This window comes from Dipodomys merriami, unplaced genomic scaffold (assembly GCF_024711535.1).
Source record: "Dipodomys merriami isolate MVZ:Mamm:240054 unplaced genomic scaffold, mDipMer1.0.p SCAF_280, whole genome shotgun sequence".
NCBI classification, from domain to species: Eukaryota; Metazoa; Chordata; class Mammalia; order Rodentia; family Heteromyidae; genus Dipodomys; species Dipodomys merriami.
In genome coordinates this window covers 568,448-582,143 of record NW_027204271.1, presented here as the reverse complement: position 1 = coordinate 582,143, position 13,696 = coordinate 568,448, and the positions used below count along the sequence as shown (strand labels likewise).

Genomic DNA, 13,696 nt, shown 5'->3' with positions numbered 1-13,696 from the left:
GGACTGTTTTCTGTATTTTACTGAAGTAAGTCGTTAGGATTTTAATAGGAATTGCATTGAATTTGTATATTAAGTTTGGCAATATTGCCATCTTCACTATATTAAGTTGGCCAATCCAAGAGCATGGGAGGTCTTTCCATTTCCTAGTGTCTTCTGAAATTTCTTTCTTTATCTTTTTATAGTCTTCATTAAATAGTTCTTTTACATCTTTGTTTAGGTTAATTCCTAAAAATTTTATTTTGGGGGAGGTTATTGTGAATAGGGTTACTCCCTTTATTTCCCTCTCTTCTTGTACATTGTCAGTGTACAGGAAGGCAGCTGATTTTTGTGGGCTTATTTTGTATCCTGCAACTTTGCTGAATTGATTTATGTTTTCTAAGAGTTTGGGGATGGAGTTTTTGGGATCATGAAAGTATAGTATCATGTTGTCTGAAAAAAGGAATAGTTTAACCTCTTCTTTCCCTATGTGGATCCCTTTCATGTATTTTTCTTGCCTTATTGAGCTGGCTAAGGGTTCCAGGACTATATTGAAGAGCAGTGGAGACAGTTGGCATCCTTGCCTTCTTCCTGATTTTAGAAGAATTGGTTGTAGCTTTTCCCCATTAAGTATAATATTGTCTATTGGTCTCCCATAAATGGTTTTATTGTTTTAAGAAATGTTCCTGCTATTTCTGTTTTCTCCAGATCCTTTAGCATGAATGAATGTTGAATTTTATTAAAGGCCTTTTCTGCATCTGTGGTGAAAATCATGTGATTCTTGACTTTGGCTCTGTTGATGTGTTGGATTATATTTATTGACTTACAGAATAAAATAGATCCCAATACGATAATACTAGGAGGCTTCAACACACCGCTCTCACCAAAGGACAGGCCTACCAACCAGAGGATTGGCAAAGAAGCTACCAAATTAAGTGAGGCCATACTTTAAGCGGAATTAACTGACATCTACCGAGTATTTCACTGTAAACCAACACAGTACACATTCTTCTCAGCAGCTCATGGAACTTTCTCCAAAATAGACCATATAATAGTTCATGAAAGGAACTTAAGCAAATACAAAGGGACGACATAATCCCCTGTATCCTATCTGACCATAGTGGAATCAAGCCAGTTCTCAATAACAAAGCATACCGCAGAAGTTTCTCTCATACATGCAAATTGAACAGCACACTCCTTAGCAAATGCCTGGGTAATGGAAGAGATCAGAGAAGAAATAAAACATTTCCTACAACTCAATGAAAATGAAAAAAATCTCACAAAGGAACTTGTGGGACACAGCAAAAGCAGTCCTGAGGGGCAAATTTATTGCCCTCATTGCCCACATCAAGAAAATGGAGACAGACCAAGTAAATACTCTCATGTTGCAATTAAAACAGCTAGAAAAACAAGAAAAAATGGAACCTAAAGTTACTAGACGGAGCCAGATAACCAAATTAAGAGCAGAGATTAACCAATTAGAAAATGAAAACATTACAGCCAAAATTAATCAAACAAAAAGCTGCTTCTTTGAAAAAATAAACAAAATTGATGGACCGTTTGCAAGATTAATTAAAAAAGGAAGAGAGGAAATCCATTGTAACAGGATTAGGGATGCCACGGGAAAAAACATAACACGTACCCAAGATATCCAAACAATCCTAATGGACTATTTTCAAAAGTTATAATCTCTAAAGGAAGCTATCCCAAACTCATTCTACGAAGCCAATATCACACTCATCCCCAAACCAGGCAAAGACCCAACCAAAAAGGAGAATTACAGGCCAATTTCCTTGATGAACACAGGTGCAAAGATCCTTAAGATTCTAGCTAAAAGAATCCAGAAACACATTAAAAAAATCATACACTATGACCAGGTAGGCTTCATCCCAGAGATGCAGGGATGGTTTGACATTGTAATGATTTTAATGACAAGTTTATTTTGTCAGATATAAGGATTGCTACGCCTGCTTTCTTACGAGGGGCATTTGATTGGTAGATCCTTTTCTAACCCTTCACTCTGAGTTTGTTTGCATGTTTGGCTAAGAGGTGGGTCTCCTGAAGGCAACAGATGGATGGGTCATGTTATAGGATCCAAACTGCAGTTCTTTTTCTTTTGATTGGTGAAGTAAGCCCGTTAATCTTAAGAGATAGTATAGAGAGATGCATTATGGTCACTGTTTTTATTCTTTCCTTTCCTCTGTCCTTGCTCAGATAGACTTCTATTAATGCCTGTATGGGTGCAGGTCTCTGTTCCTGGTTGCTTTTCTCAGGTTGTGTTCCACCTCTTAGTAGTCTTTGTAACGCTGGCTTAATGTTTATGTATTAATTTAGTTTTTCTTTGCTATTAAAAATTTTCAGTTCTCCATCGAATGTGAATGCTAGCTTTTCTGAGTATATCAGTCTGGGTTGGCAGTTATTGGCTCTCAGGGCTCATGTGGTACTTTCCCAGGACTTTCTTGCATTCAGTGTTTGTGTGGAGAGATCTATAGTGATTCTAATATTTTTCCTATAGTAGTATAGCTCCTTCTTCATTTTTGCTGCATGCAAGATTGTTTCCTTATCATTCAGATCTATCATTTATACTATAATGTGTCTAGAAGTGTTTCCCCTGGGATCCTGCTTGTTAGGTGTTCTATATGCTTCTGTTATGTGGGTAAGATGTTCTTTTTTGAGATGGGGAAAATTTTCACCGATTATCTTGTGGAATAGGTGTTGCATTCCCTTGCTTTGATATTCCTCACCTTCGTATATGAAGGTTAATTTTCTTGGCACTATCTGCTTGCCCTTGAATTTCCCTTCGGTATAATTGAAGTGAATTTTCCATATCTGTCATTTTTTGTTCCAGTTGATGTATTCTGTCTTCTGTATTCCATTTTGTTCACTCTGTTAACTGTGGCTTCCATTGTGTTTTGCATGGAGGAAATGGACTCATTGTTGATTTCAATGGATTCAATGTTGGTTTTCAAAATACTAATCTCACCTCTTAATGAGGTGTGTACTGCCTCTATTTTGTCACTTATCTCATGGCTTAGTGAGGTGTGTGCTACCTCTATTTTTGCATGCATCTCCTGTTTGATGTCCTGCACCTCTTTTGGTATTTTGACCTGGTGTTCTTTCAAATTCTGGTCCATTTCTCACTTTATTTCTTGAGTCATTGCCTCCAGCATGTCTTGGATGTAGTGTTTGTCTTCCATTCCTGCTTTGCTCCCAGTGGGGCTCTCCCCTGGGTTGCTGCTGGCTTTTAGAGATAGCTTGCTATCCTAGCTGTTGATAAACCTTGTAATATTTCTCTGTGATTTTCTCATGGTTATTCAGGGATTATTGCAGACTAATCTGAAATTTTGTTTTGGTCAATAGGTGTCTGTCTTTGCTTGGTTACTGTTTCTGTGCTGGTAGAGGGAGTCTGTACCTGATCTCGGTTCTGTTGGGGGCCGACCTCCAGCTGCTGTCTGACCCACACAGGATTCTCAGCTCTCTGCTGTAGATCACTGGCAGTTCCCGCCGTTAGAAGGGTTGAGCAGCCTAGACTGCTCCTGTTTGTTCCTACAGGTGCTCTTGGCGAGTTTGGATGTGCTGGATGTACTCTCCCAGATGCTGGAGTCTGCTATGGTCTCCTGATGTTTTGTTTTGTTTTACTTTTTTGGCTATTTGTGGGCTTGAACTCTGGTCTTGGGTGCTGTCCCTCAGCTCTTCAGCTCAAGGCTGGCACCCTACCATTTGACCCATAGCACCACATCTGGCCCTTTCAGCTTATGTTTTGCTGAGGAATCAGATCCAAGGCCTCTTGCACCTAAGACAAGCACTGTACTGCTGATCACCTTACCAGCCTGAGCTCCTGACTATTATCGGGTGCTGGAGGCCTGTGTTGTTCAATTCTTAGCCTAGAATACATGGGTCAGGTTCCTGTGGAGTTTGGGCTTCTCTTGTCCTGAACCCCCCACATCTTTTGCTGTCACAGGCATGATTACCAGGAGTGCAGTTCCCTGTTTTTCTCCCCTCTGCTGAGGCGTATGCTCAGCATCTGATTTCAGTTGGGAGGAGTTGGTTATGTTGCTCAGGCTCCAGATCCCCAGGCCTGGTCCCAGACCCAGCCTGGGCACACCTGTTGGACCTGTGCTGCTGTGTATCCCACCTAGATTACACAGCTTGGAGTGCACAGTTCAAATTTCTTCCACCGTTGGGTTCTTGACCCAGTGGTGCTGTACCAGGCTTGGGCATTTAAGCTTCCTTCCAGGGTGTCTCTTGTTCTAGCCTGGCCAGCTGAGTGTTTTCGGGTAGGGGGTCTGGGGATTCCCACCAGCTCTGGTCTCCCTTGAGGAATACACTGTCCCCTGCGGGGTACTCACCCTGGAGCTAGTTGTTTCTGTGTGATGTAGGTTGTTGTTGGTTGCCATTGCAGTCAGAGTTCAATTGAGGTGGTTGTGGGCTAGGCTGAGAGGTGGTGGCTCTGTGTGTTTCTTTTCTGTCACTGCCTCCATTGACACTGTTTGGGTCTGCTCCACGGGATGGGCCTCTGGCCTCCACCCGAGGGGTGGGGAGGGGACTCTGTTCAGGTTCTGATTGCTGGGGTTTGTCTCTGTTTGCGCTCTCTGGATCAGCACCACTTCCTTTCAGTTCTTCTGCTCTGGTGTTCTGTGGGCATCTCATGTATCTCTGAGGTTCCTGCCATGGGGCTGAGTGGGATGGAGCCTCTCTGCTCCAATGGAGAGTGAGGGAAAGGGGTGGGATCTTTGTGTAAGTTCCCTGCTCTGAGGTTTCTTCATTCGTCAGGATCAGCCGGTCTGACACTGATATCTCAGGGGTCTTTGGTGCGGATGATCTGCAGACAACTCCCTGTGTATCTGGGCCACCGGTAGCTCCCACCAGGCCGGGCTGGCCATGGCTTGGCACGCTGCTTTGTGACCAATAGACGTTGGGGGAGGCGTCTTCAAGCTTCTCTATTGTGAAATTCTTCTTTTCAACTCCTGTTTTTCTCTGGATGTTGATTTTGTTGTTGTTGTCGGTCTCTTGGGGAGATTAAACGTTGGAACTCAAACTCTCTTTTTGGTTGGGGAGAGCTGTGGCGTTCCTCTAGTTCCCCGTCATCATCTTGGACCCCCTCGAGTTTTTGCTTTTTTTAATTCAGAAATAATTTTAATTTATCTGTTGAAATGAGTACTAAAGGAACTAAAGATATTTCTGGTGCTTATGTGAAAAATTATACCTTAAAATATTCTGTATTCTGTTTGTATAATGCCCAAAATCTATTTTATTCTTTCCTATATATAAGACTTTGAATTCTACATTGTTTTATAATATATAGGTTCATTAATAAATGTGTCCTTTCCGATTGCATTCCATACCAAAACAGTTTAAGATTCCTTTTTTACTAGGTCCTTATTGTATATTTCTTTGGAATAAAATGAAAATTGTCTAATTTTAAAAGTTTTATAATGATTATGCTATGTAAAGGCCTTTCTAAGGTGAAGATTTAATACACTGATGTCAAACTAACTTTTATTTATATGGATTACATGTATTGTTACACTAGTAATTTTGTAATCAACTTTTTAATAATTGTTTTTCATTTCTTGCCTCTGAAGAATGAAAAATCTGGAATAATTCACAGATTTTCATATCATCCTTTGCAATTGCCATGTTAATCTCTGTATTGGTGTAATTTGGGTTCATGTGCTGCTGAAGCATGTAATGTCCTCTAAATTTAGGTAGTTAATGATGCAATATTTATACAGGATTATATCCTTGGGTGCCTGTTTGTAACAAGGAAACCTTATTGTTTCTAACAATGCTACTGATCATATTTCCCTAAAATTCTGTGTATAATTGAAAATAATTATATTGTTCAGTTGATTGCTCACGTTTGTAATTTTTTTTGTCAATGACTATTTTAAATCTTTTTCATTTTAGTTTAATCATACTTTGAAGCATTTTTAGCTAGGTCCAAAGAGGATGGCTTTTTCAAGTACTTATTTATTCAACTGAGTTTGCTCTGTGTAGCTAACGGATTCAAAGTAAGCCTTGCTTAAGAGCTACTTCTAAACTTCTGCAGCTGAAATTTTCCTAAATGCGGTCTCATTGGCACAAATGTCTACCTGATGCTTTACCCTTCTTCCATGTAGGATCAGACCAAACAGAATATCTTACCCTGATCGCGTAAATTGTCTTACTTGAACAAAATAAATCTTAGTTCCTAGGGATCATAGAAAAATGAATATTTCAGACAGAACTTTTCAGACTAGAAGGTTTTTATCAAAATATAATGGTTTATTATACCTACCATTTCAAAAGTAGCTAAAGCCAAGAAGGTGAAAAAATTGTTCATATGCATGATTACCGAATGTCCTGGCCTGTCTACCTTCCAACAAGGCAGGAACTTAGACTACTGCCTTTCTATCACCAAATATTTTCATAGCTCCAGGAGAAGTCCATATGTTTCTCCTTGTTATTATGCCTTAAATTGGTAATGTTTCCTCTTGCCTCCAGTCTGTAAATCTACAAAAGGTAAAGGTTTAAATCTAACTCTATCAAACACTGAGGTAGAGATAATGGAAAAATACTTTAAAACAGAGTTGCTTTGGATACCCTAACCAAAACAGAACAATGCAAAACATGTGCCATTTTATTATATTATATATAGTTATATATTTTATATTTATATGTGCTGATTTTATATTTCACACAGTGAAACTTACTAGAATCAATTGATAATTTGACAAATAAATTGATATTTATTTATTCCAATAAATAGAATTGGAATGTAAATAATTAGGTTTAGAATATATATTAGAATATAAAAAGTATCAATGCAGTGTCTTAGGTATAAACTTGTGATACCTTCTAAGTGTTCATGGTCTTCTGAATTAACATTGTTAAAAATCAATGTTGTTTTCCTCTACTCTATAAGAGATTTTACTCTGATGCTCTGTTTATTGTTTTAACTCACTGGTCCCAAACTGTTTTTCTCCATATTTCTGATGCATTCCTCCTACATATTATACTCTAATTTTGCTAATATGATATCTAAAAGACATTATTCTTCTATAGACCCATGGGTCCTAATATCTTATGGCTGAGTTACCTGCATCATCAGATAACAGGGGCAATACTTCTCACCTAGGCCTACCCAACATGCCAGCAGACAGTCACTGAAAATCCATCTCAATTTCTCATTTCTTATATTTCAGGGCTCCAATTCCTTGAGAAACAAGAATTAACAGCAAACAATTGTGTAATGTAAGGCAACTTAAAATGAAAGATGAAGTCACAAAATCGAGAGAAATTACTGTATTTCAAACTGAATTGACAGATGACCAGCCCATATGAGTGAACAAGATCAGAAAGTGTCACAAGATTATTTTTAATACCCCTCCCCTAATGACTAATGTAATATTTCAGTCAAGTATAAGTGGGCCCAAAAAATAGTTCCTGGAAGGATAGATCCGTGATTGATCTACCATGGTCAGGAAAATGACTTAGAGGTTAAATTTAATTCAGCAAAACATTAATTGAGAAGATCGTTTGTGCTTCAAAACACTGGTACTTTAGTACAACTTGGTTCTGTGGTATAAAAATGTTGTCATTCTCAAACCAACCTACATTTAATCTCCTGAAAGTGTATTCCTTTTCAAATAAACTTTTTGAAATCACACTTACCAAAATAACATTTGATAAATAGATGACACTTAGTGACATTACAAGTTTTTCAAGTGTAGGGAGCAAGTTACAATAGAGTTGATTCATTTACCCAGCACTAATGTCAGACAAGTTCAACCATTCATTAAAGTCTAAAAGTAGTACCACGCACCATTTGTGTTGCTCAGTAGGTGCCTTCCAGAAATTTGTTTAATAGATCAGCCTCCCATATTTCAACCCTAAACATTAGCTAATAAAGTAAATTTCATCACTTAATAACGGGCATTTTAAAAAGTCACAAATACTTGCCTTATCATATGCTGTTTTGTTTTCCCTCTGTCTAACACAGTAAGAAATATGTCTTTAAGTCTTGAATATGGGTACTCATCTGAGATGTGACAAAATCTATCTTCTATTTCTATCATATTCTTCTATAGTAGTATATGTTACTTTTCTTCCTTTTCCAAAACTTATAGGTAGTAGAAAGTTTTATTCCATGTAAAATAAAATAATCACACATCATTGTACAAAACCATTTATAAAAACTGGTAGTTAAGAATACATTCAAAGCCATTTTTAAACTTTCTTGTTGACTAAAGATTAATCTTCCAAATGGATGAGAATATAATCATGTCTAGGTGTTTCAAGTCTCCAGTCTTGCAAATTGTTAGTGCAGATGAATGAATTATGGAAATATAAGCTGACATCAGTTCAAGTATATGCAGGACTGAAACTCCATGGAATGTATATAAACCTTTCAAATATTAACAGACAGTTTAACAGAATGACTATCAGGAAGTTGAAACCAGAGTGCCATAATAGTAAAGACATAGAATGAATGAAAAATGGAACAAGGGGCAAGTACAGCTAGAATACTCAATGTACACATTTGAGAAAGGAAGTGGTTAATCGGAAATAAATCTTGGAGAATGGGGTGGTTGAGAATGATAGAAGGTGTCACTGTGATCCAGGAGCAATGGATAATTAGGTGGACATATTTAATTGTAAGACACTTGCACAACCTTTGGAAATTTAGTTAAAAAAAACACAAAAACACATAAAAATCACAACCAAACAGCAATCTGTAGGGAGTATGAATATGACCTCTCAAAATTTTAAGGAGTTAATGGAGGGAAGTCTTAGTAAAAGCAAACAAAGATGTTCAAAGAGGGCAGTTTGGCGTAGGGGAGGATTCTGAACAGATTTAAATAGATTATCTAGGGTTATAAATCACATATATCTGCTGCAAATATTATCTTTCTTCTATGAGTTCTCTTTGTCTGAACTTGATACTCCAGTCCTGAGCCACAATTGATAGCTTGGAAAAATGGAATGGAAGAAACAAAAAGAAGAACCCATTACTCCACTGTAGAGAAAACAATCCTCTATTTTTTCCTCTCATCTCTCTTCACTGCATTTTATTCATACTTTTAGGTCAATTCATTTTGAATTACATTTTCCTTCTTTATTCTGGCAAAGTAATTGGTCAAATAATTCACTAAAAGTTATTTGCCATTTTTTTTGATTATGCTGTTTAATTGACTAAGCGAGTCCATTAAACTTTCCTCTTGTATTTGGTTGCCATGAAACAACATCTATGTTAATGAGGACAAATCTAATGTAAAAATTGTCTCCAGAAAACCAGTCCAAGAAACTGTGATTAAAAATACTTGGCTACCTTTTTTCTTTTTCCTTTACCTTGAAAGTCTTCTTGTGTCTAAATTGCCCAGAAAAATAGGTACTCCATCACTTTTTGTTTCAATCACTTCTAACCTCAAGGATATATTTTGCTAACAAGATGCTTAGAGGAAACCAAAAAATACTCCATTTTTATCTTCTCACTTAAGACTCTCCTTAGATACCATATAAGGAACAGTGAAGTTTTTCTTTGCAAAATTATTTCAATATATTATTTTTCTCTTGTTCTTGCATTTGCTCACCAAGATGTATGGAGAAGAATAGAGGTAAATCACCCATACCTTGGAAGACAGGTCTGTTACAAAAAGACAACGCTTCTGTGTCCTACTTCTATGTCCTCCTCTCAGCTCTTTCCTGATTTCCAATTAAACACAGCTTCTTGGCTATTGAAGCCTCACCCACTGATTCATCTTCATAGTTTCTCTTTTAAAACTCTTTTAAGAGTAGAGACCCAGCTATATACAACCAATCTGAAAAGGATCCCAAACCTCAAAATCTAAAGGAGTTTTATGACTCTTCAGGAGGACGATTGGGAGACCTAGGACCCACCCCCCATGCCAATCGTTTGATCATCACATTCCTGCCTCGTTTTGTCCCCTTTCCTATTGACCAATATTCGTCGCTGTAACTGATCTGGATATGACCAGGTGTCAGGAATGGTAGTGGTTAGAGCCCCGTTCTTTTTTTTTCTAGGAGACAACTCCTCCCTACTTGCACTCTCAGCAATCACTGGCAACCCAATGACTCATATCCTTTTGCAGGTTTGGTACGTGTTCCCCCATTTATTGTTCTGGCTACTAATGACTCTCAGTTTTCCCAGGTTCAATTGATTCATCCGTGCACTAAAAGAGCAGTAGGATTGATCCTTGCAATCGGGTCCGCAATCATCGCTACAGTGGCTTCAGCTACCACGGCCGCTATATTGCTGTCCCAAAGCGTGTCCACCGTGCAACAGATAAACCAGCTCATCCCTCAACTGTCCTCCATAGAATTATAACATTTACAAGTTGCCAATCTTCTTAAGGGAGGCCTCCTTTTGCTCCAACAACAAATAGACTTGCTCCAAGAACAGATTACGTTTCTTTGATTACAACAAGGAGGACTATGTAATGCTATGACTAATTCTGTCTGTCAGCTTTCCACTCCCGCACCCAATTTCACTGAACTTAGTAACTACATCAAAGGCCTTAAGTCCCTTAAGTACTTAAACTTGAACCAAAACCTGCTGCATGATGTTACCCACCTAAACCAGACCTCCATTCAGCTTATTCCCGCTGTCTCCTTTTTAGAAGATATGCTTAAAAAGTTACAACAATGGTTTTCACCATCCTCTCTGGTCATCTGGGGAGGCCGTGCACTTGTAGGGCTTACTCTCCTAGGAATTATTAAATGCTTGCACTCCTGGCAAAATTGCCTCCAATGACGGGTCACCATAATGACGGTCCTTTTAAAAGAAAAGGGAAAATTTGTGGGTAGAGCCGGTCAGATCTGGTTGAGTCAGCTAGAGTAGTAGTTGAAGCACACTTCCTGCTCATAGAGACGTGACCCACAGGCACGTCTGCCTAGCTTTCCAGCCATGAGCTGTCCATGCTCCCTACATGCCCCCGGGGGACCAATCAGTGCCTGTCACCAAGCAGTGCCCATCATCAACTCCCCGCTAAGAAATTGGCTGGGAAGGACTCAGGAGGTTGGGAAAGCTGGAGCTATAAAATCCCAACCCTTGTGCAGAAATAAACCAGAACTGCTTAAGCCTGTTCTCCCAACGTGTGTTCCTTGAGTGCGTCTTTCACACTTACCTCCTGCCAGAGATCTAGCCCTACAATGTAGCAATAGGGGAGGCCTTATAGTCCTTCACCTTCATTAGACTTGAAGCTAAGAATCTGTGATTACTTGGAAATCAGGCAAGAGCTAAGAGGAGGACAGAGAAATAGGACATAGGAGCATTGTCCTTTTGTAAAAGACACTGTCATCCATGGTATGGGTGATTCAACTCTATTCTTCTCCATACATCTTGTTGAGCAAATGCAAGATGAAGAGAAAAAAATAATCTATTGAAATAATTTTGCAAAGAATAACTTCACTGTTCCTGATGTGGTATCTAAGGAGAGTCTTATGAGAGAAGATAAAAGTGCAGTATTCTTCGGTTTCCTCTAAGCATCTTGTTAGCAAAATATCTTTGAGGGTATAAGTGATTGATCCAAAAATTGGCAGAGTACTTATTTTTGAGGGCACTTTAGACAAAGAAGACTTTCAAGGTAAAAGATAAAAGAAAAATGTATAGCTAAATATTTGTGATCACAGCTTCTTGGACTGATATTTTGGAGACAAAGTTTTACATTAGAGATTGTCCTCATTAACATTGATGCTGGGTTTCCGTGGCAACCAAATGCAAGGGGGAAGTTTAATGGACTCGCTTGGACAAGAAAAGAGCATGATAGAAAAAAAATGGCTAACAATATTTAGTGAATTATTTTGACCAATTACTTTGCCATAACAAAGAAGGAAATATTTAATTCAAATCACTTGACTTAAACTTATGAATAAAAGTAGTCAATAGAAATGAGAGAAAACGTAGACGACTGTTTCCTCTCCAATGGAGTAATGGGTTCTTCATCTTGTTTCTTCCATTTTATCTTCACAAGCTATCAAGTGTGGCTCAGGACTGGAATATCCTTTCAGACCAAGAGAACTCGCAGAAGAAAATATTTGCAGCAGATGTAGGTGATTTATGACCTTAAACAGTCTATTTAAATCTGTTAAAATTTCTCCTCTACCCCAAATTGCTCACTTCGAACAGCTTTGTATGCTTTTCCCAAGATTGTCCTTCATTAACTATTTAAAATTTTGAGAGGCCATAATCATACTCTATAGAGATTGCTGTTTGGTTGTGCTTTTTGTGTGTTTTTGTTTTTTGTTGTGTTTTTTCACTGAATTTCAAAAAGTTGTGAAAGTGTGTTACAAAAATGTCCATCTAATTGTCCAATGTTCCGTGATCAGAGTCACTCCTTCTATCATTCTCAACCAACCCCTTCTACAAGATTTATTTCCGATTTACCACTTCCTTTCTCACATGTGTATATTAAGTATTCTAGCTGTACTTGCCCCTTGTTCCATTCTTCGTTCATTCTATGGCTTTATTATTATTCCTTTACTATTATTACTATTAATTCAATTTCCTGATAGTCATTCTGTTAAACTGTCTGTTAGTACTTTGAAAGGTTTATATACATTCCATGGAGTTTGAATTCTGCATATACTTGAACTGATGTCAGCTTATATTTCCATTATTCATTCATCTGAAGTAACAATTTGCAAGACTGGAGACATGAAGCACCTAGACATGATTTCATTGCCCTCCATTTGGAAGATTAATCTGTAGTCAACAAGAAAGTTTAAAAATGACTTAGAATGTATTCCTAACTACCAGTTTTTATAAATGGCTTTGTACAGTGGTGTGTGATTATTTTATTTTACATGGGATAATATTTTCAACTACCTATAAGTATTGGCAAAAGAAGAAATATAAAATTTACTACGGTAGAGGAATATGATAGAAATAGAAGACAGATTGTATGTTTGTCAAATCTCTGATGAGTACCCATATTCAAGACTTAAAGTCATATTTCTTACTGTGTTAGACATATAGGGAAAACATAAAACACCATATGATAAGGCAACTATTCATGACTTTTTAAAATGTACTTATGTGATGAAATTTACTTTATTAGCTAATGTTTTAGTTTGAAATATTGGAGGCTGAACTATTTAACAAATTTTTGAAGGCACCTACTGAAAACACAAATGGTGGGGGGTACTATTCCTACACTTTAATGAATGGCTGAACCTGTTTGGCATTAGTGCTGGGTGAATAAATCAACTCTATTGAAACTTGCTCCCTACACTTGAAAGACTAGTAACCTCACTAAATATCATCACTTGTAAAGTGTTATTTTGGCAAATGTGATTTTTAAAAGTTTATTTGAAAAGGAATATACTTTCAGCAGATTAAATGTAGGTTATCATTTGTTTGAGAATGACAACATTTTTATACTACAGAACCAAGTTTACTGAAGTACCAGAGTTTTGAAGCGCTAAGGATCTTCTCAATTAATGTTTTTTAAATTATATTTGACCTCTATGTCAAGTATTCCTAGCATTGGTAGACCAATTATGGATCTATCGTTCAGGAACTATTTTTTAGCCTGCTGATACTGGACTGAAATAATTCATTAATCATTAGGAGAAGGGTATTACAAATAATCTTGTGACATTTGTGGTCTTTTCCACTCATATGGCATGGTCATCTGAAAATTGAAAGTTTGAATTACTGTACTTTCACATTTTGTGATTTCATCTTGCATTTTAAGTTGCCTTGCATTTCCCAATT

At 37.6% G+C, this 13,696-nt stretch overlaps 1 pseudogene; it reads right to left on the bottom strand.

Annotated features, from left to right (window-relative positions):
* Positions 1 to 5,565: 5,565 nt before the first annotated feature.
* Positions 5,566 to 5,664, bottom strand: LOC138838505 (U6 spliceosomal RNA; annotated as a pseudogene).
* Between the last annotated feature and the right edge of the window lie 8,032 nt (positions 5,665 to 13,696).